The sequence below is a fragment of the Hesperophylax consimilis genome, chromosome 21 (assembly GCF_061612785.1).
Source record: "Hesperophylax consimilis isolate HC1 chromosome 21, BYU_Hcon_1.0, whole genome shotgun sequence".
NCBI classification, from domain to species: Eukaryota; Metazoa; Arthropoda; class Insecta; order Trichoptera; family Limnephilidae; genus Hesperophylax; species Hesperophylax consimilis.
In genome coordinates this window covers 83,010-110,330 of record NC_142856.1, presented here as the reverse complement: position 1 = coordinate 110,330, position 27,321 = coordinate 83,010, and positions in this window count along the sequence as shown.

The window sequence follows — 27,321 nt, the reverse complement described above, 5'->3', positions numbered from 1 at the left end:
AAGGTTTATCTGGTATTTTAATTGTTTTACGACGATTTAACGCTCTAATAAGGTTTTTCTGGTATTTTCACTGTTGAACGACGATTTAACGCTCTTATAAGGTTTTTCTGGTATGTTCACTGTTTTACGACGATTTAACGCTATTTTAAGGTTTTTCTGGTATTTTCCCTGTATTATGACGATTAAAGCCTCTTATAAGGTTTTTCTGGTATTTTAACTGTTTTACGACGATTTAACGCTCTAATAAGGTTTTTCTGGTATTTTCACTGTTGAACGACGATTTAACGCTCTTATAAGGTTTTTCTGGTATGTTCACTGTTTTACGACGATTTAACGCTCTTTTAAGGTTTTTCTGGTATTTTCCCTGTATTATGACGATTTAAGCCTCTTATAAGGTTTATCTGGTATTTTAACTGTTTTACGACCATTTAACGCTCTAATAAGGTTTTTCTGGTATTTTCACTGTTGAACGACGATTTAACGCTCTTATAAGGTTTTTCTGGTATGTTCTATTATATCGGGGATTATTAAAAGTAAAAGACTGTTGACTCAGAGCTATGACGTTTATTGACTGCCCGCACACTCGTTATAATCTCCCACGTGACGCATCAGGACTGCCAACATGGCCATACATAACATCCTTTCCTCCTTTATTTTTTTGTTTATTTTCAAACAATTACAATACCAAATAAAACTTAAACATAATCACTATGACTAAATCTGACAGGAGGTTTCACCAATCTGCCAGCCCTAGTTACTACATCAGTTTTCCCACTAGTGCTGGGTAAAGGCTCACTATCATTTTTATTTTCTTGACTTCCCAAGTCATACCATTTATCGGGATTTTCATAATTTGATTTTAACTTAATGCAACTTTTTTTTATTTGGTTAACATGGACCTTTTTTACCTCTCCTCCGATTAAAAGAATTAAATACACCCATGAACTTAATTTTAACTTAATAGTTCCCTGAACCCATTTCATAGGACCTTTCAAATGTCTTAAGTATACCAATACATTATCATTTTCCTCATACTCTGTCAATGCATTTTTACTTGATTGCTTACTTTTATTTACATTATTTTCTTCTGTCAAAACATGAAGAGGTGTACGTGGCTCATACGAAAATATTTTAGCCATAGGAGACAAACCCGTGACAGAAGTAGGGGTGGAACGATAAGTATACAAACAATCTATTAGACGTTGAGCTGGTGACAAAAATTTAGAATTTTTTGAAAACATAAATTTAATTAAAATCTTTTTGAATGTTTGAACAGATCGTTCTGCTAATCCATTTGACTCGGGATTATATGGTGGAGAAAATAATAATTTAATAAATTTTTCTTTACAAAAAATAGAAAATTCTTTACATGAAAATGGAGGACCGTTATCACAAACAATAGTTTTCGGAAACGCAAATCTGGAAAAAACTTCACTTAATTTTGATAACAAATCCGAATATTTAGTATTTTTCATATAAAAACATTCTATCCACTTTGAATATGAATCACAAACTAACAAGTATTTGGAACCTTTTAAGTCAAAAAAATCCAAATGGACTCTTTCCCATGGACTTTCAGCAATAGGCCAATTATGACGCACATTTTTGTTAGCTTTTTGTACCGACTGACACATTTCACATCTAGAAATAATATCTTCAATATCTTGATTCATACCTAACCACCAAACATAAGAACGAGCAAGAATTTTTGATCTGACTATACCAGGATGACCATAATGTATTAAATTTAAGACTTTAGACTTAAGAGATTCTGGTATTACAATTCTGTCACCAAATAAAAGACATTTTCCCTTGACCGACAGTAAATTTCTGAACTTGAAATATTTTTTAATTTCTGGACTTGACAAGTTTTCAATCCAACCGATTGAAACATACTTAATGACTTTACATAATATTTCATCTTTTTCAGAATGACTTTCAACTTCTGAAAATGGAATTAAGGGTGTTGACATGTATACAAAATTACATTCCTCTTCATTAAATTGTTGTTCATTTGGCAAACGTGACATTACATCAGCTTGAGGAATTTTCAGTCCGTTTTTAAAAACTAATTTATAATTGTACGCGGACAATATTATAGACCATCTTATGAGACGTGATGCAGCTAAAACGGGGACTTTTTTATTTTCGGCAAACAAAGACAACAATGGAGCATGATCAGTATATATAGTAAAATGACGACCAATTAAATATTTATGAAATTTCTTGATTCCAAAAATAACAGCAAGGGCTTCCTTGTGCAATTGGCTATAATTTCTTTGAGCTGAATTTAAAGTTGCAGACTCAAAAGCTATAGGAAATTCTTGATTCTTTACGACATGACTTAAGACACATCCGACACCGTATGCACTGGAGTCGACTGTAAGACACAATGGTTTTGACGGATCAAATAAAACTAACATAGTTTTATCTGACAAGAGAGACTTACTATTTATAAATGCTTTTTCGCATTCATCAGACCAACACCATTCTACATTCTTTCTTAATAAATTATGGAGTGGTTCTAGCACAGTAGGACCCATAGGAATAAAATTCCTATAAAAATTCAACATTGACAAATACGATTTTAGTTGAGTAACATTTTCTGGACACCCAGTAGACTTAATTTTCTCAACTTTCGACAAAGACGGACTTTTGCCTTGACCTGACAAAGTAAAACCTAAAAATTCAAAAGAAGACACAAAAAATTCACTTTTTGACACATTAATTTTTATATTAAACTCATTTAACTTTGACAAAACTTTTTCTAAAGTATTACAACACTCCGTTTCATCTTTACCACCTACACAAATATCATCAATGTATGCAGCACAGTTTTTTATGCCTCCCAAGACTGTATCAATGACCATTTGAAATGTGGCAGGAGCCGATGACAACCCAAAAGGTAAACGATTGTAAACATATAAACCATTACATGTATTAATTGTAAGTAATTCTTTACTAGAATCTGACACAGACAACTGTAAATATGCATTTGTTAAGTCTAATTTACAAAATACTTGACAACCTGAAAATTTATTTAAAATATCCTCTGGACGTGGAATAGGATATTGATCAATTCTCAATTGTGGATTGACTGTAGATTTTAAATCTGCACATAAACGTATTTTTCCATTTTGTTTTGGTACACAGACTATTGGAGAAGACCAACTACTATATTTAACTTTAGAAATGATGCCTTCGCTTTCAAGACGATCTAGCTCTTGGCATACTTCTACACGCAGTGCATAAGGGACCTCATATGCTTTGTGGAAAACAGGAGTTGAATTATTTTTTAAACTTAAATTTACCGAAAACTCTTTAATTGGTAAGTCGTTATTTGTTTTAGAAAAAGAATTTAAATATTTTTGTGACAATTTTTCGACAATGTTTGATTTATTTTTTCCACTGACAGACACGGAATTTACAGTATTATCATTACCAATATTTGACATAAAAGAATTTATAAATGTATTTTCCCAAGACGGATTCAAAACATTTATCCAATTCCTACCAAGAATAGCTTCAGACGATAGATTTTTAATAACTAATACTGGTAAATCCACGACAAAATTAGAATCATCTCTTACACTTACTTTTGCCATAAAAAATCCAAAACAATTTAAATTTTGACTATTTGCTGTAAACAAATTACCATAGAACTGACTTAATTTACAAGTTTTGAAAAATTTTATGTACATTTTGTGACTTATCAAGGTCGATGAACTCCCTGTGTCAATCATGAAGGACATTTTCCTACCGTTTACAAACAAATCAATATTAGCTGTTTCAGACACGGACATATTTAAAACATTTATATTACTCACACATTTTACATGATTAATAACAATTGATTTTGCACTAGAACAAAATTTTGACGTATGACCGTATGTATTGCACTTGTAACATTTCCAATTCCTAGACGGACATAACTCTGGTTGATGACTGATAAAACACCTCTCGCATCTTTTTCTGGGATTTCCACGTGATGGAGATGAAAGACGACTTGATGACATTGAACTCCTTTGACCTTGTTGCGGACTAGTACTCATTTGACGTGACGTTTTCGGCTTTACTTCGAAAACTCCCGATGAAAGATCTTCTTTGTGTAATATTTTAGCAGAACAACTTACTGTCTCCATATTCTTGACAATTTTTTTTGCTTTTTCGAAACTCAGCAATTCATCTTCAGACAGTAATCTTATAGTCATGGCTTCATTTTTCACACCGCACACCAATTTATCCCTCAAGGCTTCATCCAGAAATGCTCCAAAATTACATGATATTGACAGACTTTTTATTTCGGAAATGTAATCATCAATTCCCTCGTTCGACTGTTGCTGACGATTATAAAATTTATATCTTTGGGCGATCGTACATTTTTTTTCTTCATATTTATTTTGAAGTGTTGTTACAATCTCGTTATAAGTTAACTCTTCAATATTTTTTGGATGAACTGTTTCTTTTAAAATTTTATATTTTTCCGCACCAATAATTATACAAAGATAACCAATTTTCTCTTTGTCCGTAATATTAATTATTTTTAAATAAATTTGAACACGTTCTAAAAACATTCCGAAGGTTTCACAACTCGACTCGTATTGCGGCACTGGCAAAGTACTCGTAGACATGTTAAAATGATTGAAAAAAAACACAGACGCAATCACTGTTTTACACTGGACTATTAAATGAATATTACTCGTTTTTACATTAAACTTTTTAGATTATCCTCGTCGCCAATTATTATATCGGGGATTATTAAAAGTAAAAGACTGTTGACTCAGAGCTATGACGTTTATTGACTGCCCGCACACTCGTTATAATCTCCCACGTGACGCATCAGGACTGCCAACATGGCCATACATAACATGTTCACTGTTTTACGACGATTTAACGCTCTTAAAAGGTTTTTCTGGTATTTTCACTGTTTTACGGCGATAAAACGCTCTTGTAAGGTTTATCTGGTATTTTCACTGTTTTACGACGGTTTGACAGATTTGAAGGGTTTTTCAATGATTTTTAGTGTAATACGACGATTTAACACTTTTTAATGGTTTTTCTATATTTTAAAGCGTTTTAAGACAAATTAACGCTCTAATAAGGTTTTTCTGGTATTTTCACTGTTTTACGACGATTAAACGCTCTTATAAGGTTTTTCTGGTATTTTCACTGTTTTACGACGATAAAACGCTCTTATAAGGTTTTTCTGGTATTTTCACTGTTTTACGACGATTTATAAGGTTTTTCTGGTATTTTCAATGTTTTACGACGATTTGACAAATTTATATGGTTTTTCAAAGATTTTTAGTGTAATACGACGATTTAACACTTTTTAATGGTTTTTCTATGTTTTACAGCGTTAAAAGACGATTTAACGCTCTTATAAGGTTTCTCTAGTATTTTCACTGTTTAACGAAGAATTAACAATTTTTAATGGTTTTTCTATATTTTACAGCGTTTGAGGACGATTTAACGCTCTTATAAGGTTTTTCTGGTATGTTCACTGTTTTACGACGATTTAACGCTCTTTTAAGGTTTTTCTGGTAGTTTCACTGTTTTACGAAGAAAAAACGCTCTTGTAAGGTTTATCTGGTATTTTAATTGTTTTACGACGATTTAACGCTCTAATAAGGTTTTTCTGGTATTTTCACTGTTGAACGACGATTTAACGCTCTTATAAGGTTTTTCTGGTATGTTCACTGTTTTACGACGATTTAACGCTATTTTAAGGTTTTTCTGGTATTTTCCCTGTATTATGACGATTAAAGCCTCTTATAAGGTTTTTCTGGTATTTTAACTGTTTTACGACGATTTAACGCTCTAATAAGGTTTTTCTGGTATTTTCACTGTTGAACGACGATTTAACGCTCTTATAAGGTTTTTCTGGTATGTTCACTGTTTTACGACGATTTAACGCTCTTTTAAGGTTTTTCTGGTATTTTCCCTGTATTATGACGATTTAAGCCTCTTATAAGGTTTATCTGGTATTTTAACTGTTTTACGACCATTTAACGCTCTAATAAGGTTTTTCTGGTATTTTCACTGTTGAACGACGATTTAACGCTCTTATAAGGTTTTTCTGGTATTTACACTGTTTTACGACGATTTAACGCTCTTATAAGGTTTTTCTGGTATTTTCACTGTTTTACGACGATTTATAAGGTTTTTCTGGTATTTTCAATGTTTTACGACGATTTGACAAATTTATATGGTTTTTCAAAGATTTTTAGTGTTATACGACGATTTAACACTTTTTAATGGTTTTTCTATATTTTAAAGCGTTTTAAGATGATTTAACGCTCTTATAAGGTTTTTCTGGTATTTTAACTGTTTTACGTCGATTTAAGGCTCTTATAAGGTTTTTCTGGTATTTTCACTGTTTTACGACGATTTGACGCTCTTATAAGGTTTTTCTGGTATTTTCACTGTTTTACGACGATTAAACGCTCTTATAAGGTTTTTCTGTTATTTTCACCGTTATACGATAATTTGACAAATTATAAGAGTTTTTTTATGATTTTCAGTGAAATACGACGATCAAACACTTTTTAATGGTTTTTTTTTATTTTACAGCTTTTTTAGACGATTTAACGCTCTTATAAGTTTTTTCTGGTATTTTCACTGTTTAACGACGATTTGACAAATATTTAGGGTTTTTCAACGATTTTGAGTTTAATACGACGATTTAACACTTTTAATGGTTTTTCTATATTTTACAGCGTTTTAAGACGATTTAACGCTCTCATAAGGTTTATCTGGTATTTTTACTTTTTTATGACGATTTAACGCTCTCATAAGGTTAATCTGGTATTTTTCCTTTTTTATGACGATTTGACAAATTTTTAGGGTTTTTCAATGATTTTTAGTGTAATACGACGATTAAACACTTTTTAATGGTTTTTCTATATTTTACAGCGTTTTAAGATGATTTAACGCTCTTTTAAGGTTTTTCTGGAATTTTCACTGTTTAACGACGATTTGACAAATTTTAAGGGTTTTTCAATGATTTTAAGTGTAATACGACGATTTAACACTTTTTAATGGTTTTTCTATATTTTACAGCGTTTTTAGACGATTTAACGCTCTTATAAGGTTTTTCTGGTATTTTCACTGTTTTACGACGATTAAACGCTCTTATAAGGTTTTTCTGGTATTTACACTAATTTACGACGATTTGACGCTCTCATAAGGTTTTTCTGGAATTTTCACTGTTTAACGACGATTTGACAAATTTTAAGGGTTTTTCAATGATTTTAAGTGTAATACGACGATTTAACACTTTTTAATGGTTTTTCTATATTTTACAGCGTTTTAAGATGATTTAACGCTCTTATAAGGTTTTTCTGTTATTTTCACTGTTTTACGACGATTTGACAAATTTTAAGGGTTTTTCAATGATTTTTAGTGTAAGATGACGATTTAACACTTTTTAATGGTTTTTCTATGTTTTACAGCGTTAAAAGACGATTTAACGCTCTTATAAGGTTTCTCTAGTATTTTCACTGTTTAACGAAGATTTAACAATTTTTAATGGTTTTTCTATATTTTACAGCGTTTGAGGACGATTTAACGCTCTTATAAGGTTTTTCTGGTATGTTCACTGTTTTACGACGATTTAACGCTCTTTTAAGGTTTTTCTGGTATTTTCACTGTTTTACGAAGAAAAAACGCTCTTGTAAGGTTTATCTGGTATTTTAATTGTTTTACGACGATTTAACGCTCTAATAAGGTTTTTCTGGTATTTTCACTGTTGAACGACGATTTAACGCTCTTATAAGGTTTTTCTGGTATGTTCACTGTTTTACGACGATTTAACGCTATTTTAAGGTTTTTCTGGTATTTTCCCTGTATTATGACGATTAAAGCCTCTTATAAGGTTTTTCTGGTATTTTAACTGTTTTACGACGATTTAACGCTCTAATAAGGTTTTTCTGGTATTTTCACTGTTGAACGACGATTTAACGCTCTAATAAGGTTTTTCTGGTATGTTCACTGTTTTACGACGATTTAACGCTCTTTTAAGGTTTTTCTGGTATTTTCCCTGTATTATGACGATTGAAGCCTCTTATAAGGTTTATCTGGTATTTTAACTGTTTTACGACCATTTAACGCTCTAATAAGGTTTTTCTGGTATTTTCACTGTTGAACGACGATTTAACGCTCTTATAAGGTTTTTCTGGTATGTTCACTGTTTTACGACGATTTAACGCTCTTAAAAGGTTTTTCTGGTATTTTCACTGTTTTTTACGACGATTTAACAGTCTTATAAGGTTTTTCTGGTATTTTCACTGTTTTACGGCGATAAAACGCTCTTGTAAGGTTTATCTGGTATTTTCACTGTTTTACGACGGTTTGACAGATTTGAAGGGTTTTTCAATGATTTTTAGTGTAATACGACGATTTAACACTTTTTAATGGTTTTTCTATATTTTAAAGCGTTTTAAGACAAATTAACGCTCTTATAAGGTTTTTCTGGTATTTTCACTGTTTTACGACGATAAAACGCTCTTATAAGGTTTTTCTGGTATTTTCACTGTTTTACGACGATTTATAAGGTTTTTCTGGTATTTTCAATGTTTTACGACGATTTGACAAATTTATATGGTTTTTCAAAGATTTTTAGTGTAATACGACGATTTAACACTTTTTAATGGTTTTTCTATATTTTAAAGCGTTTTAAGATGATTTAACGCTCTTATAAGGTTTTTCTGGTATTTTAACTGTTTTACGACGGTTTGACAGATTTGAAGGGTTTTTCAATGATTTTTAGTGTAATACGACGATTTAACACTTTTTAATGGTTTTTCTATATTTTAAAGCGTTTTAAGACAAATTAACGCTCTTATAAGGTTTTTCTGGTATTTTCACTGTTTTACGACGATTAAACGCTCTTATAAGGTTTTTCTGGTATTTTCACTGTTTTACGACGATAAAACGCTCTTATAAGGTTTTTCTGTTATTTTCACTGTTTTACGACGATTTGACAAATTTAAAGGGTTTTTCAATGATTTTTAGTGTAAAACGACGATTTAACACTTTTTAATGGTTTTTCTATGTTTTACAGCGTTAAAAGACGATTTAACGCTCTTATAAGGTTTCTCTAGTATTTTCCCTGTTTAACGAAGATTTAACAATTTTTAATGGTTTTTCTATATTTTACAGCGTTTGAGGACGATTAACCGCTCTTATAAGGTTTATCTGGTATTTTCACTGTTTTACGACGGTTTAACGCTCTTATAAGGTTTTTCTGGTATTTTCACTGTTTTACGCTGATTTAACGCTCTTATAAGGTTTTTCTGGTATTTACACTGTTTTACGACGATTTAACGCTCTTATAAGGTTTTTCTGGTATTTTCACTGTTTTACGACGATTTATAAGGTTTTTCTGGTATTTTCAATGTTTTTCGACGATTTGACAAATTTATATGGTTTTTCAAAGATTTTTAGTGTTATACGACGATTTAACACTTTTTAATGGTTTTTCTATATTTTAAAGCGTTTTAAGATGATTTAACGCTCTTATAAGGTTTTTCTGTTATTTTCACTGTTTTACGACGATTTGACAAATTTAAAGGGTTTTTCAATGATTTTTAGTGTAAAACGACGATTTAACACTTTTTAATGGTTTTTCTATGTTTTACAGCGTTAAAAGACGATTTAACGCTCTTATAAGGTTTCTCTAGTATTTTCCCTGTTTAACGAAGATTTAACAATTTTTAATGGTTTTTCTATATTTTACAGCGTTTGAGGACGATTAACCGCTCTTATAAGGTTTTTCTGGTATTTTCACTGTTTTACGACGATAAAACGCTCTTATAAGGTTTTTCTGTTATTTTCACTGTTTTACGACGATTTGACAAATTTAAAGGGTTTTTCAATGATTTTTAGTGTAAAACGACGATTTAACACTTTTTAATGGTTTTTCTATGTTTTACAGCGTTAAAAGACGATTTAACGCTCTTATAAGGTTTCTCTAGTATTTTCCCTGTTTAACGAAGATTTAACAATTTTTAATGGTTTTTCTATATTTTACAGCGTTTGAGGACGATTAACCGCTCTTATAAGGTTTTTCTGGTATTTTCCCTGTTTTAGAACGATTTAAGCCTTTTTTAAGGTTTTTCTGGTATTTTCACTGTTTTACGACGATTTAACGCTCTTATAAGGTTTTTCTGGTATTTTCACTGTTTTACGAGGATTTAACGCTCTTATAAGGTTTTTCTGGTATTTTCACTGTTTTACGACGATTTATAAGGTTTTTCTGGTATTTTCAATGTTTTACGACGATTTGACAAATTTATATGGTTTTTCAAAGATTTTTAGTGTAATACGACGATTTAACACTTTTTAATGGTTTTTCTATATTTTAAAGCGTTTTAAGATGATTTAACGCTCTTATAAGGTTTTTCTGGTATTTTAACTGTTTTACGTCAATTTAACGCTCTTATAAGGTTTTTCTGTTATTTTCACTGTTTAACGACGATTTAACGCTCATATAAGGTTTTTCTGGTATTTTTACTGTTTTACGACGATTTAACGCTCTTATAAGGTTTTTCTGGTATTTTCACTGTTTTACGCTGATTTAACGCTCTTATAAGGTTTTTCTGGTATTTACACTGTTTTACGACGATTTAACGCTCTTATAAGGTTTTTCTGGTATTTTCACTGTTTTACGACGATTTATAAGGTTTTTCTGGTATTTTCAATGTTTTTCGACGATTTGACAAATTTATATGGTTTTTCAAAGATTTTTAGTGTTATACGACGATTTAACACTTTTTAATGGTTTTTCTATATTTTAAAGCGTTTTAAGATGATTTAACGCTCTTATAAGGTTTTTCTGGTATTTTAACTGTTTTACGTCGATTTAACGCTCTTATAAGGTTTTTCTGGTATTTTCACTGTTTTACGACGATTTGACGCTCTTATAAGGTTTTTCTGGTATTTTCACTGTTTTACGACGATTAAACGCTCTTATAAGGTTTTTCTGTTATTTTCACCGTTATACGATAATTTGACAAATTATAAGAGTTTTTTTATGATTTTCAGTGAAATACGACGATCAAACACTTTTTAATGGTTTTTCTTTATTTTACAGCTTTTTTAGACGATTTAACGCTCTTATAAGTTTTTTCTGGTATTTTCACTGTTTAACGACGATTTGACAAATATTTAGGGTTTTTCAACGATTTTGAGTTTAATACGACGATTTAACACTTTTAATGGTTTTTCTATATTTTACAGCGTTTTAAGACGATTTAACGCTCTCATAAGGTTTATCTGGTATTTTTACTTTTTTATGACGATTTAACGCTCTCATAAGGTTTATCTGGTATTTTTACTTTTTTATGACGATTTGACAAATTTTTAGGGTTTTTCAATGATTTTTAGTGTAATACGACGATTAAACACTTTTTAATGGTTTTTCTATATTTTACAGCGTTTTAAGATGATTTAACGCTCTTTTAAGGTTTTTCTGGAATTTTCACTGTTTAACGACGATTTGACAAATTTTAAGGGTTTTTCAATGATTTTAAGTGTAATACGACGATTTAACACTTTTTAATGGTTTTTCTATATTTTACAGCGTTTTTAGACGATTTAACGCTCTTATAAGGTTTTTCTGGTATTTTCACTGTTTTACGACGATTAAACGCTCTTATAAGGTTTTTCTGGTATTTACACTAATTTACGACGATTTGACGCTCTCATAAGGTTTTTCTGGTATTTTCACTGTTTAACGACGATTTTACGCTCTCATAAGGTTTCTCTGGTATTTTCACTGTTAAACGACGATTTGACAAATTTTAAGGGTTTTTCAATGATTTTTAGTGTAAAACGACGATTTAACACTTTTTAATGGTTTTTCTATGTTTTAGAGCGTTTAAAGACGATTTAACGCTCTTTTAAGGTTTATCTGGTATTTTCACTGTTTTACGACGATTGAACGCTCTTATAAGGTTTTTCTGGTATTTTCACTGTTTAACGACGATTAAAAAATATGAAGGGTTTTTCAACGATTTTTAGTGCTATACGACGATTTAACACTTTTTAATGGTTTTTCTATATTTTACAGCGTTTTAAGACAATTTAACGCTCTGATTAGGTTTTTCTGGTATTTTCACTGTTTTACGACGATTTAACGCTCTTATAAGGTTTTTCTGTTATTTTCACTGTTTTACGACGATTTGACAAATTTTAAGGGTTTTTCAATGATTTTTAGTGTAAGATGACGATTTAACACTTTTTAATGGTTTTTCTATGTTTTACAGCGTTAAAAGACGATTTAACGCTCTTATAAGGTTTCTCTAGTATTTTCACTGTTTAACGAAGATTTAACAATTTTTAATGGTTTTTCTATATTTTACAGCGTTTGAGGACGATTTAACGCTCTTATAAGGTTTTTCTGGTATGTTCACTGTTTTACGACGATTTAACGCTCTTTTAAGGTTTTTCTGGTATTTTCACTGTTTTACGAAGAAAAAACGCTCTTGTAAGGTTTATCTGGTATTTTAATTGTTTTACGACGATTTAACGCTCTAATAAGGTTTTTCTGGTATTTTCACTGTTGAACGACGATTTAACGCTCTTATAAGGTTTTTCTGGTATGTTCACTGTTTTACGACGATTTAACGCTATTTTAAGGTTTTTCTGGTATTTTCCCTGTATTATGACGATTAAAGCCTCTTATAAGGTTTTTCTGGTATGTTCACTGTTTTACGACGATTTAACGCTCTTTTAAGGTTTTTCTGGTATTTTCCCTGTATTATGACGATTTAAGCCTCTTAGAAGGTTTATCTGGTATTTTAACTGTTTTACGACCATTTAACGCTCTAATAAGGTTTTTCTGGTATTTTCACTGTTGAACGACGATTTAACGCTCTTATAAGGTTTTTCTGGTATGTTCACTGTTTTACGACGATTTAACGCTCTTAAAAGGTTTTTCTGGTATTTTCACTGTTTTACGGCGATAAAACGCTCTTGTAAGGTTTATCTGGTATTTTCACTGTTTTACGACGGTTTGACAGATTTGAAGGGTTTTTAAATGATTTTTAGTGTAATACGACGATTTAACACTTTTTAATGGTTTTTCTATATTTTAAAGCGTTTTAAGACAAATTAACGCTCTAATAAGGTTTTTCTGGTATTTTCACTGTTTTACGACGATTAAACGCTCTTATAAGGTTTTTCTGGTATTTTCACTGTTTTACGACGATAAAACGCTCTTATAAGGTTTTTCTGGTATTTTCACTGTTTTACGACGATTTATAAGGTTTTTCTGGTATTTTCAATGTTTTACGACGATTTGACAAATTTATATGGTTTTTCAAAGATTTTTAGTGTAATACGACGATTTAACACTTTTTAATGGTTTTTCTATGTTTTACAGCGTTAAAAGACGATTTAACGCTCTTATAAGGTTTCTCTAGTATTTTCACTGTTTAACGAAGATTTAACAATTTTTAATGGTTTTTCTATATTTTACAGCGTTTGAGGACGATTTAACGCTCTTATAAGGTTTATCTGGTATTTTCACTGTTTTACGACGGTTTAACGCTCTTATAAGGTTTTTCTGGTATTTTCCCTGTTTTAGAACGATTTAAGCCTTTTTTAAGGTTTTTCTGGTATTTTCACTGTTTTACGACGATTTAACGCTCTTATAAGGTTTTTCTGGTATTTTCACTGTTTTACGACGATTTGACGCTCTTATAAAGTTTTTCTGGTATTTTCACTGTTTTACGACGATTAAACGCTCTTATAAGGTTTTTCTGGAATTTTCACTGTTTTACGAGGATTTAACGCTCTTATAAGGTTTTTCTGGTATTTTCACTGTTTTACGACGATTTATAAGGTTTTTCTGGTATTTTCAATGTTTTACGACGATTTGACAAATTTATATGGTTTTTCAAAGATTTTTAGTGTAATACGACGATTTAACACTTTTTAATGGTTTTTCTATATTTTAAAGCGTTTTAAGATGATTTAACGCTCTTATAAGGTTTTTCTGGTATTTTAACTGTTTTACGTCGATTTAACGCTCTTATAAGGTTTTTCTGTTATTTTCACTGTTTAACGACGATTTAACGCTCATATAAGGTTTTTCTGGTATTTTTACTGTTTTACGACGATTTAACGCTCTTATAAGGTTTTTCTGGTATTTTCACTGTTTTACGCTGATTTAACGCTCTTATAAGGTTTTTCTGGTATTTACACTGTTTTACGACGATTTAACGCTCTTATAAGGTTTTTCTGGTATTTTCACTGTTTTACGACGATTTATAAGGTTTTTCTGGTATTTTCAATGTTTTTCGACGATTTGACAAATTTATATGGTTTTTCAAAGATTTTTAGTGTTATACGACGATTTAACACTTTTTAATGGTTTTTCTATATTTTAAAGCGTTTTAAGATGATTTAACGCTCTTATAAGGTTTTTCTGGTATTTTAACTGTTTTACGTCGATTTAACGCTCTTATAAGGTTTTTCTGGTATTTTCACTGTTTTACGACGATTTGACGCTCTTATAAGGTTTTTCTGGTATTTTCACTGTTTTACGACGATTAAACGCTCTTATAAGGTTTTTCTGTTATTTTCACCGTTATACGATAATTTGACAAATTATAAGAGTTTTTTTATGATTTTCAGTGAAATACGACGATCAAACACTTTTTAATGGTTTTTCTTTATTTTACAGCTTTTTTAGACGATTTAACGCTCTTATAAGTTTTTTCTGGTATTTTCACTGTTTAACGACGATTTGACAAATATTTAGGGTTTTTCAACGATTTTGAGTTTAATACGACGATTTAACACTTTTAATGGTTTTTCTATATTTTACAGCGTTTTAAGACGATTTAACGCTCTCATAAGGTTTATCTGGTATTTTTACTTTTTTATGACGATTTAACGCTCTCATAAGGTTTATCTGGTATTTTTACTTTTTTATGACGATTTGACAAATTTTTAGGGTTTTTCAATGATTTTTAGTGTAATACGACGATTAAACACTTTTTAATGGTTTTTCTATATTTTACAGCGTTTTAAGATGATTTAACGCTCTTTTAAGGTTTTTCTGGAATTTTCACTGTTTAACGACGATTTGACAAATTTTAAGGGTTTTTCAATGATTTTAAGTGTAATACGACGATTTAACACTTTTTAATGGTTTTTCTATATTTTACAGCGTTTTTAGACGATTTAACGCTCTTATAAGGTTTTTCTGGTATTTTCACTGTTTTACGACGATTAAACGCTCTTATAAGGTTTTTCTGGTATTTACACTAATTTACGACGATTTGACGCTCTCATAAGGTTTTTCTGGTATTTTCACTGTTTAACGACGATTTTACGCTCTCATAAGGTTTCTCTGGTATTTTCACTGTTAAACGACGATTTGACAAATTTTAAGGGTTTTTCAATGATTTTTAGTGTAAAACGACGATTTAACACTTTTTAATGGTTTTTCTATGTTTTAGAGCGTTTAAAGACGATTTAACGCTCTTTTAAGGTTTATCTGGTATTTTCACTGTTTTACGACGATTGAACGCTCTTTTAAGGTTTTTCTGGTATTTTCACTGTTTAACGACGATTAAAAAATATGAAGGGTTTTTCAACGATTTTTAGTGCTATACGACGATTTAACACTTTTTAATGGTTTTTCTATATTTTACAGCGTTTTAAGACAATTTAACGCTCTGATTAGGTTTTTCTGGTATTTTCACTGTTTTACGAAGAAAAAACGCTCTTGTAAGGTTTATCTGGTATTTTAATTGTTTTACGACGATTTAACGCTCTAATAAGGTTTTTCTGGTATTTTCACTGTTGAACGACGATTTAACGCTCTTATAAGGTTTTTCTGGTATGTTCACTGTTTTACGACGATTTAACGCTATTTTAAGGTTTTTCTGGTATTTTCCCTGTATTATGACGATTAAAGCCTCTTATAAGGTTTTTCTGGTATTTTAACTGTTTTACGACGATTTAACGCTCTAATAAGGTTTTTCTGGTATTTTCACTGTTGAACGACGATTTAACGCTCTTATAAGGTTTTTCTGGTATGTTCACTGTTTTACGACGATTTAACGCTCTTTTAAGGTTTTTCTGGTATTTTCCCTGTATTATGACGATTTAAGCCTCTTATAAGGTTTATCTGGTATTTTAACTGTTTTACGACCATTTAACGCTCTAATAAGGTTTTTCTGGTATTTTCACTGTTGAACGACGATTTAACGCTCTTATAAGGTTTTTCTGGTATGTTCACTGTTTTACGACGATTTAACGCTCTTAAAAGGTTTTTCTGGTATTTTCACTGTTTTACGGCGATAAAACGCTCTTGTAAGGTTTATCTGGTATTTTCACTGTTTTACGACGGTTTGACAGATTTGAAGGGTTTTTCAATGATTTTTAGTGTAATACGACGATTTAACACTTTTTAATGGTTTTTCTATATTTTAAAGCGTTTTAAGACAAATTAACGCTCTAATAAGGTTTTTCTGGTATTTTCACTGTTTTAGGACGATTAAACGCTCTTATAAGGTTTTTCTGGTATTTTCACTGTTTTACGACGATAAAACGCTCTTATAAGGTTTTTCTGGTATTTTCACTGTTTTACGACGATTTATAAGGTTTTTCTGGTATTTTCAATGTTTTACGACGATTTGACAAATTTATATGGTTTTTCAAAGATTTTTAGTGTAATACGACGATTTAACACTTTTTAATGGTTTTTCTATGTTTTACAGCGTTAAAAGACGATTTAACGCTCTTATAAGGTTTCTCTAGTATTTTCACTGTTTAACGAAGATTTAACAATTTTTAATGGTTTTTCTATATTTTACAGCGTTTGAGGACGATTTAACGCTCTTATAAGGTTTATCTGGTATTTTCACTGTTTTACGACGGTTTAACGCTCTTATAAGGTTTTTCTGGTATTTTCCCTGTTTTAGAACGATTTAAGCCTTTTTTAAGGTTTTTCTGGTATTTTCACTGTTTTACGACGATTTAACGCTCTTATAAGGTTTTTCTGGTATTTTCACTGTTTTACGACGATTTGACGCTCTTATAAAGTTTTTCTGGTATTTTCACTGTTTTACGACGATTAAACGCTCTTATAAGGTTTTTCTGGAATTTTCACTGTTTTACGAGGATTTAACGCTCTTATAAGGTTTTTCTGGTATTTTCACTGTTTTACGACGATTTATAAGGTTTTTCTGGTATTTTCAATGTTTTACGACGATTTGACAAATTTATATGGTTTTTCAAAGATTTTTAGTGTAATACGACGATTTAACACTTTTTAATGGTTTTTCTATATTTTAAAGCGTTTTAAGATGATTTAACGCTCTTATAAGGTTTTTCTGGTATTTTAACTGTTTTACGTCGATTTAACGCTCTTATAAGGTTTTTCTGTTATTTTCACTGTTTAACGACGATTTATAAGGTTTTTCTGGTATTTTCAATGTTTTTCGACGATTTGACAAATTTATATGGTTTTTCAAAGATTTTTAGTGTTATACGACGATTTAACACTTTTTAATGGTTTTTCTATATTTTAAAGCGTTTTAAGATGATTTAACGCTCTTATAAGGTTTTTCTGGTATTTTAACTGTTTTACGTCGATTTAACGCTCTTATAAGGTTTTTCTGGTATTTTCACCGTTATACGATAATTTGACAAATTATAAGAGTTTTTTTATGATTTTCAGTGAAATACGACGATCAAACACTTTTTAATGGTTTTTCTTTATTTTACAGCTTTTTTAGACGATTTAACGCTCTTATAAGTTTTTTCTGGTATTTTCACTGTTTAACGACGATTTGACAAATATTTAGGGTTTTTCAACGATTTTGAGTTTAATACGACGATTTAACACTTTTAATGGTTTTTCTATATTTTACAGCGTTTTAAGACGATTTAACGCTCTCATAAGGTTTATCTGGTATTTTTACTTTTTTATGACGATTTAACGCTCTCATAAGGTTTATCTGGTATTTTTACTTTTTTATGACGATTTGACAAATTTTTAGGGTTTTTCAATGATTTTTAGTGTAATACGACGATTAAACACTTTTTAATGGTTTTTCTATATTTTACAGCGTTTTAAGATGATTTAACGCTCTTTTAAGGTTTTTCTGGAATTTTCACTGTTTAACGACGATTTGACAAATTTTAAGGGTTTTTCAATGATTTTAAGTGTAATACGACGATTTAACACTTTTTAATGGTTTTTCTATATTTTACAGCGTTTTTAGACGATTTAACGCTCTTATAAGGTTTTTCTGGTATTTTCACTGTTTTACGACGATTAAACGCTCTTATAAGGTTTTTCTGGTATTTACACTAATTTACGACGATTTGACGCTCTCATAAGGTTTTTCTGGTATTTTCACTGTTTAACGACGATTTTACGCTCTCATAAGGTTTCTCTGGTATTTTCACTGTTAAACGACGATTTGACAAATTTTAAGGGTTTTTCAATGATTTTTTGTGTAAAACGACGATTTAACACTTTTTAATGGTTTTTCTATGTTTTAGAGCGTTTAAAGACGATTTAACGCTCTTTTAAGGTTTATCTGGTATTTTCACTGTTTTACGACGATTGAACGCTCTTATAAGGTTTTTCTGGTATTTTCACTGTTTAACGACGATTAAAAAATATGAAGGGTTTTTCAACGATTTTTAGTGCTATACGACGATTTAACACTTTTTAATGGTTTTTCTATATTTTACAGCGTTTTAAGACAATTTAACGCTCTGATTAGGTTTTTCTGGTATTTTCACTGTTTTACGACGATTTAACGCTCTTATAAGGTTTTTCTGTTATTTTCACTGTTTTACGACGATTTGACAAATTTTAAGGGTTTTTCAATGATTTTTAGTGTAAGATGACGATTTAACACTTTTTAATGGTTTTTCTATGTTTTACAGCGTTAAAAGACGATTTAACGCTCTTATAAGGTTTCTCTAGTATTTTCACTGTTTAACGAAGATTTAACAATTTTTAATGGTTTTTCTATATTTTACAGCGTTTGAGGACGATTTAACGCTCTTATAAGGTTTTTTCTGGTATGTTCACTGTTTTACGACGATTTAACGCTCTTTTAAGGTTTTTCTGGTATTTTCACTGTTTTACGAAGAAAAAACGCTCTTGTAAGGTTTATCTGGTATTTTAATTGTTTTACGACGATTTAACGCTCTAATAAGGTTTTTCTGGTATTTTCACTGTTGAACGACGATTTAACGCTCTTATAAGGTTTTTCTGGTATGTTCACTGTTTTACGACGATTTAACGCTATTTTAAGGTTTTTCTGGTATTTTCCCTGTATTATGACGATTAAAGCCTCTTATAAGGTTTTTCTGGTATTTTAACTGTTTTACGACGATTTAACGCTCTAATAAGGTTTTTCTGGTATTTTCACTGTTGAACGACGATTTAACGCTCTTATAAGGTTTTTCTGGTATGTTCACTGTTTTACGACGATTTAACGCTCTTTTAAGGTTTTTCTGGTATTTTCCCTGTATTATGACGATTTAAGCCTCTTATAAGGTTTATCTGGTATTTTAACTGTTTTACGACCATTTAACGCTCTAATAAGGTTTTTCTGGTATTTTCACTGTTGAACGACGATTTAACGCTCTTATAAGGTTTTTCTGGTATGTTCACTGTTTTACGACGATTTAACGCTCTTAAAAGGTTTTTCTGGTATTTTCACTGTTTTACGGCGATAAAACGCTCTTGTAAGGTTTTTCTGGTATTTTCACTGTTTTACGACGGTTTGACAGATTTGAAGGGTTTTTCAATGATTTTTAGTGTAATACGACGATTTAACACTTTTTAATGGTTTTTCTATATTTTAAAGCGTTTTAAGACAAATTAACGCTCTAATAAGGTTTTTCTGGTATTTTCACTGTTTTACGACGATTAAACGCTCTTATAAGGTTTTTCTGGTATTTTCACTGTTTTACGACGATAAAACGCTCTTATAAGGTTTTTCTGGTATTTTCACTGTTTTACGACGATTTATAAGGTTTTTCTGGTATTTTCAATGTTTTACGACGATTTGACAAATTTATATGGTTTTTCAAAGATTTTTAGTGTAATACGACGATTTAACACTTTTTAATGGTTTTTCTATGTTTTACAGCGTTAAAAGACGATTTAACGCTCTTATAAGGTTTCTCTAGTATTTTCACTGTTTAACGAAGATTTAACAATTTTTAATGGTTTTTCTTTTTTTTGCAGCGTTTGAGGACGATTTAACGCTCTTATAAGGTTTTTCTGGTATGTTCACTGTTTTACGACGATTTAACGCTCTTTTAAGGTTTTTCTGGTATTTTCACTGTTTTACGAAGAAAAAACGCTCTTGTAAGGTTTATCTGGTATTTTAATTGTTTTACGACGATTTAACGCTCTAATAAGGTTTTTCTGGTATTTTCACTGTTGAACGACGATTTAACGCTCTTATAAGGTTTTTCTGGTATGTTCACTGTTTTACGACGATTTAACGCTATTTTAAGGTTTTTCTGGTATTTTCCCTGTATTATGACGATTAAAGCCTCTTATAAGGTTTTTCTGGTATTTTAACTGTTTTACGACGATTTAACGCTCTAATAAGGTTTTTCTGGTATTTTCACTGTTGAACGACGATTTAACGCTCTTATAAGGTTTTTCTGGTATGTTCACTGTTTTACGACGATTTAACGCTCTTTTAAGGTTTTTCTGGTATTTTCCCTGTATTATGACGATTTAAGCCTCTTATAAGGTTTATCTGGTATTTTAACTGTTTTACGACCATTTAACGCTCTAATAAGGTTTTTCTGGTATTTTCACTGTTGAACGACGATTTAACGCTCTTATAAGGTTTTTCTGGTATTTTCACTGTTTTACGCTGATTTAACGCTCTTATAAGGTTTTTCTGGTATTTACACTGTTTTACGACGATTTAACGCTCTTATAAGGTTTTTCTGGTATTTTCACTGTTTTACGACGATTTATAAGGTTTTTTCTGGTATTTTCAATGTTTTACGACGATTTGACAAATTTATATGGTTTTTCAAAGATTTTTAGTGTTATACGACGATTTAACACTTTTTAATGGTTTTTCTATATTTTAAAGCGTTTTAAGATGATTTAACGCTCTTATAAGGTTATTCTGGTATTTTAACTGTTTTACGTCGATTTAACGCTCTTATAAGGTTTTTCTGGTATTTTCACTGTTTTACGACGATTTGACGCTCTTATAAGGTTTTTCTGGTATTTTCACTGTTTTACGACGATTAAACGCTCTTATAAGGTTTTTCTGTTATTTTCACCGTTATACGATAATTTGACAAATTATAAGAGTTTTTTTATGATTTTCAGTGAAATACGACGATCAAACACTTTTTAATGGATTTTCTTTATTTTACAGCTTTTTTAGACGATTTAACGCTCTTATAAGTTTTTTCTGGTATTTTCACTCTTTAACGACGATTTGACAAATATTTAGGGTTTTTCAACGATTTTGAGTTTAATACGACGATTTAACACTTTTAATGGTTTTTCTATATTTTACAGCGTTTTAAGACGATTTAACGCTCTCATAAGGTTTATCTGGTATTTTTACTTTTTTATGACGATTTAACGCTCTCATAAGGTTTATCTGGTATTTTTACTTTTTTATGACGATTTGACAAATTTTTAGGGTTTTTCAATGATTTTTAGTGTAATACGACGATTAAACACTTTTTAATGGTTTTTCTATATTTTACAGCGTTTTAAGATGATTTAACGCTCTTTTAAGGTTTTTCTGGAATTTTCACTGTTTAACGACGATTTGACAAATTTTAAGGGTTTTTCAATGATTTTAAGTGTAATACGACGATTTAACACTTTTTAATGGTTTTTCTATATTTTACAGCGTTTTTAGACGATTTAACGCTCTTATAAGGTTTTTCTGGTATTTTCACTGTTTTACGACGATTAAACGCTCTTATAAGGTTTTTCTGGTATTTACACTAATTTACGACGATTTGACGCTCTCATAAGGTTTTTCTGGTATTTTCACTGTTTAACGACGATTTTACGCTCTCATAAGGTTTCTCTGGTATTTTCACTGTTAAACGACGATTTGACAAATTTTAAGGGTTTTTCAATGATTTTTAGTGTAAAACGACGATTTAACACTTTTTAATGGTTTTTCTATGTTTTAGAGCGTTTAAAGACGATTTAACGCTCTTTTAAGGTTTATCTGGTATTTTCACTGTTTAACGACGATTGAACGCTCTTATAAGGTTTTTCTGGTATTTTCACTGTTTAACGACGATTAAAAAATATGAAGGGTTTTTCAACGATTTTTAGTGCTATACGACGATTTAACACTTTTTAATGGTTTTTCTATATTTTACAGCGTTTTAAGACAATTTATCGCTCTGATTAGGTTTTTCTGGTATTTTCACTGTTTTACGACGATTTTACGCTCTTATAAGGTTTTTCTGTTATTTTCACTGTTTTACGACGATTTGACAAATTTTAAGGGTTTTTCAATGATTTTAAGTGTAAGATGACGATTTAACACTTTTTAATGGTTTTTCTATGTTTTACAGCGTTAAAAGACGATTTAACGCTCTTATAAGGTTTCTCTAGTATTTTCACTGTTTAACGAAGATTTAACAATTTTTAATGGTTTTTCTATATTTTACAGCGTTTGAGGACGATTTAACGCTCTTATAAGGTTTTTCTGGTATGTTCACTGTTTTACGACGATTTAACGCTCTTTTAAGGTTTTTCTGGTATTTTCACTGTTTTACGAAGAAAAAACGCTCTTGTAAGGTTTATCTGGTATTTTAATTGTTTTACGACGATTTAACGCTCTAATAAGGTTTTTCTGGTATTTTCACTGTTGAACGACGATTTAACGCTCTTATAAGGTTTTTCTGGTATGTTCACTGTTTTACGACGATTTAACGCTATTTTAAGGTTTTTCTGGTATTTTCCCTGTATAATGACGATTAAAGCCTCTTATAAGGTTTTTCTGGTATTTTAACTGTTTTACGACGATTTAACGCTCTAATAAGGTTTTTCTGGTATTTTCACTGTTGAACGACGATTTAACGCTCTTATAAGGTTTTTCTGGTATGTTCACTGTTTTACGACGATTAAACGCTCTTATAAGGTTTTTCTGGTATTTACACTAATTTACGACGATTTGACGCTCTCATAAGGTTTTTCTGGTATTTTCACTGTTTAACGACGATTTTACGCTCTCATAAGGTTTCTCTGGTATTTTCACTGTTAAACGACGATTTGACAAATTTTAAGGGTTTTTCAATGATTTTTAGTGTAAAACGACGATTTAACACTTTTTAATGGTTTTTCTATGTTTTAGAGCGTTTAAAGACGATTTAACGCTCTTTTAAGGTTTATCTGGTATTTTCACTGTTTTACGACGATTGAACGCTCTTATAAGGTTTTTCTGGTATTTTCACTGTTTAACGACGATTAAAAAATATGAAGGGTTTTTCAACGATTTTTAGTGCTATACGACGATTTAACACTTTTTAATGGTTTTTCTATATTTTACAGCGTTTTAAGACAATTTAACGCTCTGATTAGGTTTTTCTGGTATTTTCACTGTTTTACGACGATTTAACGCTCTTATAAGGTTTTTCTGTTATTTTCACTGTTTTACGACGATTTGACAAATTTTAAGGGTTTTTCAATGATTTTTAGTGTAAGATGACGATTTAACACTTTTTAATGGTTTTTCTATGTTTTACAGAGTTAAAAGACGATTTAACGCTCTTATAAGGTTTCTCTAGTATTTTCACTGTTTAACGAAGATTTAACAATTTTTAATGGTTTTTCTATATTTTACAGCGTTTGAGGACGATTTAACGCTCTTATAAGGTTTTTCTGGTATGTTCACTGTTTTACGACGATTTAACGCTCTTTTAAGGTTTTTCTGGTATTTTCACTGTTTTACGAAGAAAAAACGCTCTTGTAAGGTTTATCTGGTATTTTAATTGTTTTACGACGATTTAACGCTCTAATAAGGTTTTTCTGGTATTTTCACTGTTGAACGACGATTTAACGCTCTTATAAGGTTTTTCTGGTATGTTCACTGTTTTACGACGATTTAACGCTATTTTAAGGTTTTTCTGGTATTTTCCCTGTATTATGACGATTAAAGCCTCTTATAAGGTTTTTCTGGTATTTTAACTGTTTTACGACGATTTAACGCTCTAATAAGGTTTTTCTGGTATTTTCACTGTTGAACGACGATTTAACGCTCTTACAAGGTTTTTCTGGTATGTTCACTGTTTTACGACGATTTAACGCTCTTTTAAGGTTTTTCTGGTATTTTCCCTGTATTATGACGATTTAAGCCTCTTATAAGGTTTATCTGGTATTTAAACTGTTTTACGACCATTTAACGCTCTAATAAGGTTTTTCTGGTATTTTCACTGTTGAACGACGATTTAACGCTCTTATAAGGTTTTTCTGGTATGTTCACTGTTTTACGACGATTTAACGCTCTTAAAAGGTTTTTCTGGTATTTTCACTGTTTTACGGCGATAAAACGCTCTTGTAAGGTTTATCTGGTATTTTCACTGTTTTACGACGGTTTGACAGATTTGAAGGGTTTTTCAATGATTTTTAGTGTAATACGACGATTTAACACTTTTTAATGGTTTTTCTATATTTTAAAGCGTTTTAAGACAAATTAACGCTCTTATAAGGTTTTTCTGGTATTTTCACTGTTTTACGACGATTAAACGCTCTTATAAGGTTTTTCTGGTATTTTCACTGTTTTACGACGATAAAACGCTCTTATAAGGTTTTTCTGGTATTTTCACTGTTTTACGACGATTTATAAGGTTTTTCTGGTATTTTCAATGTTTTACGACGATTTGACAAATTTATATGGTTTTTCAAAGATTTTTAGTGTAATACGACGATTTAACACTTTTTAATGGTTTTTCTATATTTTAAAGCGTTTTAAGATGATTTAACGCTCTTATAAGGTTTTTCTGGTATTTTAACTGTTTTACGTCGATTTAACGCTCTTATAAGGTTTTTCTGTTATTTTCACTGTTTAACGACGATTTAACGCTCATATAAGGTTTTTCTGGTATTTTTACTGTTTTACGACGATTTAACGCTCTTATAAGGTTTTTCTGGTATTTTCACTGTTTAACGACGATTTGACGCTCTTATAAGGTTTTTCTGGTATTTTCACTGTTTTACGACGATTAAACGCTCTTATAAGGTTTTTCTGTTATTTTCACCGTTATACGATAATTTGACAAATTATAAGAGTTTTTTTATGATTTTCAGTGAAATACGACGATCAAACACTTTTTAATGGTTTTTCTTTATTTTACAGCTTTTTTAGACGATTTAACGCTCTTATAAGTTTTTTCTGGTATTTTCACTGTTTAACGACGATTTGACAAATATTTAGGGTTTTTCAACGATTTTGAGTTTAATACGACGATTTAACACTTTTAATGGTTTTTCTATATTTTACAGCGTTTTAAGACGATTTAACGCTCTTATAAGGTTTATCTGGTATTTTCACTGTTTTATGACGATTTGACAAATTTTTAGGGTTTTTCAATGATTTTTAGTGTAATACGACGATCAAACACTTTTTAATGGTTTTTCTATATTTTACAGCGTTTTAAGACGATTAAGCGCTCTTATAAGGTTTATCTGGTATTTTCACTGTTTTATGACGATTTGACAAATTTTTAGGGTTTTTCAATGATTTTTAGTGTAATACGACGATTTAACACTTTTTAATGGTTTTTCTATATTTTACAGCGTCTTAAGATGATTTATTGCTCTTATAAGGTTTTTCTGGTATTTACACTGTTTTACGACGATTAAACGCTCTAATAAGGTTTTTCTTATATGTTCACTTTTTTACGACGATTTATAAGGTTTATCTGGTATTTTCAATGTTTTACGACGATTTGACAAATTTATATGGTTTTTCAAAGATTTTTAGTGTAATACGACGATTTAACACTTTTTAATGGTTTTTCTATATTTTACAGCGTTTTAAGATGATTTAACGCTCTTATAAGGATTTTCTGTTATTTTCACTGTTTAACGACGATTTGACAAATTTTAAGGGTTTTTCAATGATTTTAAGTGTAATACGACGATTTAACACTTTTTAATGGTTTTTCTATATTTTACAGCGTTTTTAGACGATTTAACGCTCTTATAAGGTTTTTCTGGTATTTTCACTGTTTTACGACGATTAAACGCTCTTATAAGGTTTTTCTGGTATTTACACTAATTTACGACGATTTGACGCTCTCATAAGGTTTTTCTGGTATTTTCACTGTTTAACGACGATTTTACGCTCTCATAAGGTTTCTCTGGTATTTTCACTGTTAAACGACGATTTGACAAATTTTAAGGGTTTTTCAATGATTTTTAGTGTAAAACGACGATTTTACACTTTTTAATGGTTTTTCTATGTTTTAGAGCGTTTAAAGACGATTTAACGCTCTTTTAAGGTTTTTCTGGTATTTTCACTGTTTTACGACGATAAAACGCTCTTATAAGGTTTTTCTGGTATTTTCACTGTTTAACGACGATTTAAAAATATGAAGGGTTTTTCAACGATTTTTAGTGCTATACGATGATTTAACACTTTTTAATGGTTTTTCTATATTTTACAGCGTTTTAAGACAATTTAACGCTCTGATAAGGTTTTTCTGGTATTTTCACTGTTTTACGACGATTTAACGCTCTTATAAGGTTTTTCTGTTTTTTTCACTGTTTTACGACGATTTAACGCTCTTATAAGGTTTTTCTGGTATGTTCACTGTTTTACGACGATTTAACGCTCTTTTAAGGTTTTTCTGGTATTTTCACTGTTTTACGACGATTGAACGCTCTTATAAGGTTTTTCTGGTATGTTCACTGTTTAACGACGATTTAACGCTCTTTTAAGGTTTTTCTGGTATTTTCACTGTTTAACGAAGAAAAAACGCTCTTGTAAGGTTTATCTGGTATTTTAATTGTTTTACGACGATTTAACGCTCTAATAAGGTTTTTCTGGTATTTTCACTGTTGAACGACGATTTAACGCTCTTTTAAGGTTTTTCTGGTATGTTACTGTTTTACGACGATTTAACGCTATTTTAAGGTTTTTCTGGTATTTTCCCTGTATTATGACGATTAAAGCCTCTTATAAGGTTTTTCTGGTATTTTAACTGTTTTACGACGATTTAACGCTCTAATAAGGTTTTTCTGGTATTTTCACTGTTGAACGACGATTTAACGCTCTTATAAGGTTTTTCTGGTATGTTCACTGTTTTACG